Source organism: Phyllostomus discolor, chromosome 2 (genome assembly GCF_004126475.2).
Source record: "Phyllostomus discolor isolate MPI-MPIP mPhyDis1 chromosome 2, mPhyDis1.pri.v3, whole genome shotgun sequence".
NCBI lineage: Eukaryota > Metazoa > Chordata > Mammalia > Chiroptera > Phyllostomidae > Phyllostomus > Phyllostomus discolor.
This window is the reverse complement of record NC_040904.2, coordinates 94730855-94739725: the sequence shown is the minus strand read 5'-3', so window position 1 is coordinate 94739725 and position 8871 is coordinate 94730855.

Here is an 8871-nt window from a genome sequence, read left to right as displayed (position 1 = left end):
CCTGACCCTAAGAAGTCAGAGTGGAACCACTTATAGTGACATATACATCAGGTACTAAAGCACTATTTACCTTATAGAGAGACCCATCAGTCTTCAAAGCAACACTGGACAGATGCAAGGACATCAAAACAAGCCCTCCCTGGTGAATAAACCATATATTCTGGTCATGGTACAATCAGTGGTAATAACATCTTGGACTTAGTAAGCATCGCTGAGAATCTCAGGCTTTCACTGGGACATCCTGAGTTGGGATGAAAGACATCCTTGCTTTATTTGATGATGATTAGGAATTTTTAATTTGAATATTAAAAGAGATGTGAACTGGTTTTGTATGCTCAGCTTGGTAAAGTGATATATATTCATTTATAGAGGTTCCAGTCATGATGGAGTAGTTTATATTAAGACTAATTTTATGCCAGAAACAATTATGAAAGCTGAATATACTTACATAAAACATTTGAAGACAACTGATGCAGATAGAGTTTGAGGGGCTATGATTCCTGAGAGGAGTCATAGCAAGAAGAGCTCTAAAACTCGGGCCTTTTCCCTGAGGCATTTCCTAATTCACAAAATGAGGGAATAGACTCAGAGTAAAAAGGTATAGGCTCACTAGGTAGAGGTAAGAGAGGATAAGGTTTAGCCCTGTCAAAGTGGTTGAAATTTCAGGGGCAAATTTTCACAGAGGAAGAAATGATAGATAAGTAAGCCCAAAACTGCATTTGATTGTCCCTTGAGGAATTTGTGAACTTTAAGCTGCATATGCACAGAGTACTACCAACAAATCCATCAGAAAAGCACAACTATGAGGTTCGAGCTGAGCAGAAATTTCTTGCTAAGGAGGCAGAAGATGGAGTTCAGAGATTGCTAAGATAGAGGAGAATTTGTAAACACCCAGACTTTCATTTGAGACCCCAGAAAGGCTATGCCTATGGAAATAAATCTGCCTGAAATAGACTTGCCCAGAAAAACACTAATGCCATCTTTCCTCAGGATCAATGTGATCTGCCTGCATACTATCTGCCTCCCAGAAGAAAACTTAATCTTCATAATTGTTCATCAAATATCCAGAATTCAGTAAAAATAATTATGAAACATACTTAAAAACAGGAATGAATGATTCAAAGAGAAAAACAATAGAAGCAGGTCCACAGATATGGGAGTTTTACTTAAGTAAGTATGTTATGCTAAATAAGCATATTTAATATGTTTAGAATAAGAGAAAAAGATGGTGAATTTCAGCATAGATATGAGGAATTGAACAGAAATTCCACAACTAAAAAATACTGTATCTGAAATTGAAACTTCAATATGTGAAACTTTTGCCTCCAGACAGGATATAGAAGATAGTAACAGGCCATATCCCCACTTGAACTAAAAATAAAATAAATTAAAAAAAATATTAGAAACACCAGAGGCTTGTGGACACAAAGAGGAACTGATAAATCCAAATGCCAGAGAATCAGAACATTCACAGGCTCAACAGATACTACCCAGGAAAACGTAGTTGGCAAACTCAGCTTACCCCTGAAAAATCCAGGAAAACATAAAGGGCTTTAGAAATTTGCCATATTGTGGATTTGGGGGTTCAAGGCAAATTTCATATGTCTTCAGGGCCAGAGAAACTCGTATCACATTTGGATTACATATGGATTTATAGATGTGATTGTCTAAACTTAATGTGTTGTGCTGACACATTTTAATGTTTAACTCAATTTTACCTATGAAAGGAAGACTCATTTTTCTTTTAATATTTGGTTATTGGCCATTATCTATTCAGATTATTGGTGAGAACTTGTATAGATGAGTTATACCTATCTTTGAGTAAATGGCAAAAAATATCAAGTAATGTGTATTTCATATATATGTAAGGAAGGGTGGCAGGTTCTCTAACACATCCATCAAAAAACCACCTCAAAAGTTACGTCTTTCATTAAGATTTTCCTGATTTCTTATCCTTTATTCCTTAAATATAAATGGTATTTCTTTTCTGATCTGTTATAGCACTGTATTTATTCCATTATTAAGCTCTTCTCATTTGGGCTAGTAATACAGGGTTTTTTTTTTTCCATATATATGTCTAATCAGTGCCCTTATTAGAATCTAAGCCCCTTGACAGCATGATCTAATTTGATTAACTTTTGAATTCAGTATAGTGATGAGTTCAGTATATTACATATAAAACAAAATTTTTAGGAGTTACACATTCTCTTTTCTACATTCCATGCTATATATACCACATATGTACACAACATAATATGTCATCCCTTTACTTCTCTCCCAATATACAGTGAACTCTTTGGAGAAAAATGACAAGTCTTGCCTATCTTTAGTTTCTAAATTCTTAGTAATTTAAATGCTCAATAAATATATCTAGCGTGAATAATATGCACTGAACATTTGTTGAATTAATGAGTATATAGTATAGTGAAAAGAGGCAGACAGACAAGTTTGAAAACAAAGTCTGTGACATTTAAAGTCAAAATGTCTTCATTTGTAACATAAAGTGCATTTACTATCAGTTTGGTCTTTTTTGAAGCACTTTTGAAGCTTTAGGGACTGTAAATTATTTAGGATCTGTATTTAGGATCTGCACTAGGGTAGAACACTAACCGAAACTTCTTTCTTTTTTTTTTTTTAGATTTTATTTATTTTTAGAGAAAGGGAGGGAGAGAAACACCAGTGTGTGGTTGCCTTTTACATGCCCACTGCTGGAGACCTGGCCTACAATCCAGGCATATGCCCTGACTGGGAATAGAACTGATGACCCTTTGGTTTTCAGGCCAGCACTTAATTCACTGAGCCACACCAGCCAGGATGGGAAAGAAATTTCTTGTTAAGTCCCTTTCTAAGTAATCATCACTTTTATTTTCACTTTCTGTCAATCATGCCTTCATTACCCTCCCAAGCTTTTTTATTATATCATTCTCATTTTACCATTTTTCTCAATTCTGCTAATTGCTAACCAAGAAAACATGTCTTTTGCCTGTAATTATGGAATTCTTGCTACAACTTTTGTGACATTTGTATTTCTGTATATGGGGGTTTGATGGCTGAGGTATGCATGTATGTAAAGATAAAGATTGAACCACTCCTCAGGAGACCTCGATATCAATAACCACATTCGTTTACAGGGGCAGTAACATTCAAGGCCTCACCTGATGACCAATATTTGAAAAAGAAGAATTTACACTGCTTTCTTAATGCCTTATTATAACACTAACAACTCTCATGACAATAAGTTGAATTGCCTTCAAAAACTTGTTGAAAAGGATGAGTTTTAAGTAGTACCTAGAGGAAATCGCCACTGCCCCTTGGAAAAATTGTTTAAACACATTTGTTAAATTTTACTTAATTTTCTCATTTGAAACTGATTATTGTGTATGGAATACTTATTAAAATCACTACATCACTTTTTAGCTAAGACTAATACATAAAATCTAAAGTGTTTCGGCTTCCAGACTTAATAGCAATTTGTACACTTTACTAGACCTCAAATATGACAACTGATGAATAATTCTGAGGCTCTCATACATATATATTCCTCAAAAGATAGATCTAATACTATTTATGAGGTTAAGGCCTTGTACATATTTTTTCACCTGGACCAATTTATTTTGTTTAAGTTCTGTCAAAAATCCTCTAATCAAAGCCAGGCATCGGGTGCTTCCTTGTAAGACCCAATTTTAGCAAGGACCCTGCTAAGTCAGTTTAGTAGAACCACCCTAGTCCTCACCCCCATATCTGATCACCCTGGATATATGATCAGGTTCCTCATCCTTCATCTTCCCTCAGGTGATGTCTGATCACTCTGACCTGTCCTCAGCAAGAATCCTGTTAGGCTGGTTCAGCCCTAATTCTACCCACTCCCTCCCTTACCTCTAATGTTTTCTTGGTAATTTTTAATCCACTAACGCCCCCCTACCTCCACTCCTTGGCTAAAATTTCCATTTGCTCATGCTGTATTTGGAGTCCAGCACAATATTTCTCCCCCACTATAAAATTCTATTGGCAGTGGTTCTATCAATAGTCCTGAATAAGTTTCCCTAACCATTTTTAACAAGTGCCACCAATAATTTTTTCTTTAAAGCATGCTACACCCAAGGAAGCCTAGGATAAAATACAGAGGACTTAACCTAAGTGTATTGGAAATTGTACATCAAATGCATGTCCTATAAAAATATTGTTCTCAAATTGCAAGTACAGTATTTTCTTTACAAGCATGCTATTAAAATTTTTTAAAATTTATTTATTTTTAGAACGAGGGGGAGAGAGGGAGAGAGGGAAACACTGATGTGAAAGAGAAACATCCATGTTTTGCCTCTCCCAAGTCCCCAACCAGATGGCTCATAACCCAAACATGTGCTATTACCAGAATCGAGGTGGCCACCCATACGTGTGCGTGTGCGGGACAACGCTCAACACACTGACCACACCGGTCAGCGCTGCATGCGTGCTATTTTTTTTTTTTTTTTTGATAAAGCCCCTTATTTTGTGATGTTATTGCTATCCGAGTTCCCTAGAAAGTCCAACTTCTTATTTTGGCATATTTTTTTTCTTTCTATGGTGAAAGGGGATACCCCCCCCACCCCCCCCTCCCCCGCCCCAATCTTGACCCTTTTTAGGAATCTTCTGAGCTTCCCACTGGCCTTGAGCCTCCTTCGGCACCCTCCCGCCCCCACCAACCCTCCTTACGTGAGGACTGGACCAACACTTAAGAATTTGGCTCTGGGGAGTGCTATGCTGAGTGACAGACGGATGAGGATGAAGGTTTTATGGGAGCATCTGAACCGCATTTAATTTTCCGTGTTGCTTTATTTGTTCCTTAGCCCTTAGGATATTGAATTCTGTGGGCTCCGGTTGGGTCGTTGGTACTTCAGGCGTTTAGTAATAAGAAACACAATCTGTTTTTCCTGTTAGGATAATATCATCATTTATATTAAGGGCGGTTTACTCGGAAATGTTTTACAGGGCATTTTCCTATACCTCCTGAAGGAACAAATTTTCCCTTTGCGCTCTGGCACTGCCTCCGCGGCCTCTGGTGACCTCCTGGCTTGGCAACCTGCGCCCCACTCCGCAGGAATCAAGCCTGACCCAGTATGGCCTCGCGCGCCGCTACCTCGCCAGACTCTCTCTCTCTCTGCTTTTTTTCCCTCAGTCCTGAATCCAGCTTCTATCCTGTTGCCTCAGCCCTCGGCGACAGCGACACCACCGTCTAGCCTCCCGAGGCTCCTCGCCGCCGCCCCCCCCTCGAGAACGCCGCGCCAGACAGCGGGTAACTGCCGCCTCCGCTGGGGCATCCCAGCTCCCTAGGCCTAGCAAGCTCCAGACACCTGCCTCTCACTGGTCACCGCCGCTGCCCCTCACTCTGCTGCCCCTTCGGCAATTGGCCCCAGGTCGCCCTTCGTCATCCTCGGCCTCTGGTCGAGTCCCGCCTCCGTCGCCGGGTCATTTAAGTTTATCACAAATAAATAAATAAAGGAGGAAATAGAAATGCGTAGAAAGTAAAAGCAGTCAGGCGGGGGCGGGGGCGTGGAAGAAAAAGGGGGAGGAGGAGCGAAGGAGTAGACAACCAAACTTATTCGTTTCTGTGTTGGCCAATCACAACTCACTCCAGTCCGGTCTGATGGGCTCTTTCAACCAATAGCGTCCTACCTCTCGGATCACAGAACAACAAGATACGACAGACCTTTCCACACTGGGTGAAGGTGCGATAGCGGGGGGCGGAGTGGGGAGGATGTCGACCAATTGCCTGTTAACAATCCACCTGAGCGAAGTTTCCACGCCCCAATCGGTGGTTGAAATAGCGGATTGGGCTTGTTGTAGCCCAATCGACAGCGGTACAGATGAGGGAAGAGGTACATGGGGGCGGGGTCAGGGGAGGGGAGGAAACAGACTGCATTTTGTTTATAGGCGGCAACCTCACGAGGAGCGTCCCATTCTTATAGGCTCACTGAAGCTAAGAGTGGCATAAGAATAATCCAATAGTGGGGAAAGATAGAGGGTTCGCAGCGTGAGGCGCCCAATGTGGATCTTCTGCCGAAGAAGTAAGGGCGGGGAAGTTTAGGAGTTGAGGAAAGAAGATTAAAGAGCGCGAGGAGGTAACGCCAAAAAGTCTAATTTGTTGTAGGGCGGGAGGGAGGGGTGTGTGCGTGCCGAGGGGGTTGAGGCATCCGAGAGGCTCTGGGAGTCGGGGGCGGCGGGACGGAAAAGGAGGGGAGCGGGCTGAGGTTGGTTGGAGGAGCGAGCTGGAGTGGTGAGCCCGCGGGCCGTCGGCCGGCAGAGAGCGCGCGCCCCTGCGCTCCGCCCCGCTCGCGCCTCCTCTCCCCAGGCGCCCCTCCTCGCGTCCGGCTGCTGCGACGTCCTCACCCGACCCCGCGGGGCGGAAGGTAGAGCGGGAGGGTCTCGGGTCCCAGAGGCGGGCGGGGCATCCCGCAGCTGGCAACGTGTCCCGCAGCTGGCAACCTACTTCTTTCTACTCCCTGCGCCTGGAGCTGCCGCTTCCAAGAAGAGGAGCTGAGGGGGACTAGCCTGAGCTCTGGAGCTGCTAGAGGCGTCCGCTTGTCTTCCGCCCCCTTCCCTCCTGACCCTCCTTTGCTGCCTTGGCTCACTTGGTCTCTGGAGCGTCTTCAGAGAACTTGGCGGGGGGTCGGGAAATGTCCTGGCCCCAGAGCCTCTGGACGCCCCTTCATACCTCCGAGGTACCAGCCCCCGCGTTTCGCTGCTACGATTAAAGAGGAGGGGGCTTGAAAAAGGAAAAAAACACCCTTCCTTCTTTTGTCTACTCCTTTGGGCTCCTTTGGAAATATTAAAAAAATGTTGACTCTGTTTTCAAAGGTAAAAACGGTTGGAAGCGTTATGATAGTTTAAAAGGAATACACTCTCTGTTACATGGTTTAACGCATTACTTTCTGTGTGGCTTTCTGGTCCTATCCCATCACCCACCCACACCCTCCACCTCTCCGAAGCTGTTATCCATTTCAAGGATGCTGAAGAGGCAGGAGGCAGAAATTTTCTAAAAGTTCTATTGATAAACACACTTGCACAACATATGCTAGGCACACACATAAACTATAAACATAAGCTAAAAACACAATATGGCGCACAGCTACACTACCTAGCGCCGTTATCCGTTGCTCTCAACGAGCGCAGTTGAATGGGGTCAGTAGCAGGATTACAGTTCTCCACTTAGAAATCCAAATGAAACCGGAAGTAATTTGGGAGCCTGTGGGTTAAATACTGTCCCCAGAATCAGAATTGGCCTAAGCTAAATCGAACATGTTAACTTTCTAGACGTGTGAAAATCATTACCATTAAATATACCAAAATGTTGGTAAAGGTGAGAGTTTTCTCACTGTGTAGTCATGTGTAAATTTCAGCTAATAAAATTAGCTAATAAAATCATGGGCCACTCATTGCCCCAGTGTTTTCAAGTCAACTTTAAAGTTATAGTAACTTGTTGATTTTTGAAAATTATGAAACCTAAATTATAATAACCATTTACAGTAAATAAATTCTGTAGCTGTAATCACTACATTTAAATGCTACTAACAAATTCATAGACGATTTACTCTCCTACCTGTTGCTTCTAATCCTAAGAACCCTTTGATATCCCCTGGGGTTAGTTAAAATACACCGTTCCACCCCACACGTGTAAATTTGATCAGTTCAGATTTGGCTACTTTATGCATTTATGCTTTACAACTAGGTTTTTATGGGTTTCTAGGAAAAGAACATTCCCTCCCCACAAAAAAACCCAGTTTACATTGATTTTTCATCCCTTTGTTTGCTCTTTGTTATTTTTATTCAGAATGTATCAAAGTTGTCCACGTACATACAGTGCACGGTATCATTGTGCCCTCTCTGGAGTAGTCTCTCAAGAAAACTTTTGCAGTTCTCTTAAAGGAATTGTTGATGTTACTCTGTTCAGTGCTCAAGATTTAATTCCTAAAATTGAGGTTGTGAGTTCCATTGAGCTCAATTTTGGAGGGCTTTAGGCTTAAGAATAAATGGTAAATAGGTGAGAAGAAGAAAAGTTTTCTAGAAATTTGTTAACAGCTCAGTGAGTCCAGCAGTTGGACATTTTTGGTTTTGTTATTTTAGATCTCACAGACCAGTGAAATACAGAGCTTTTGGATATGAAAATTAGGTGACAAGTTAGCTGGCTACCAGCCTCCAAAGCAATACACCCTTTCATGGTGAGGTCCTGATTTTAACAGATTAAAGAAAGAAGTTTAAGAATAAAATGGTCAAATTTTATTCATTTTCAGGAAGAAGTCTTTATGCTTACTTGTCTAGTCCAGTTTAGATGCAAGTATTTTGAGGTTACTACTACACCAGGAAAATACAGCTATAATTCATGTGTAAAGTGACTGACCACTGAAAGAATATGAGTTGAAAAGGAATAATAGAGAAAAGAACTTTCATGTGAAGGTTATGATTTGGGATGTGTGTGTATGGTTAGAACTACTAGTTAATGTGATGCCAGTTTCCTATATAGTTAGTTGAGACCCACAAATATATAACTACTCTTGCTGTCAAATACAAACTTGACTGCTTGGTATAGGAATAAAATCCAAGAAAAAAAGCCATGTTAAGTGAATTGTGTTTATCTCAGTAGTGAAAGTCTTCAGAAGACTCTCTAACCAAATTGGACTTTGTAGAAAAAGAAGGCTAGATTGAATAATTAGATCATTTTAGAAGAACAATAAAAGCTACAACTAAGTTCCTTTAAAGGATCTAACATTTATGAATGGATTACAGATCAGTCCAAGTATTTTAGAATGAGTGCTAAGGAGAGACTTCTTTAACACATTTGGAGTACAAAGGGTGGAGCTTGGTGGGTTCTGCTTGATTCTCTGAAATAATCATGTT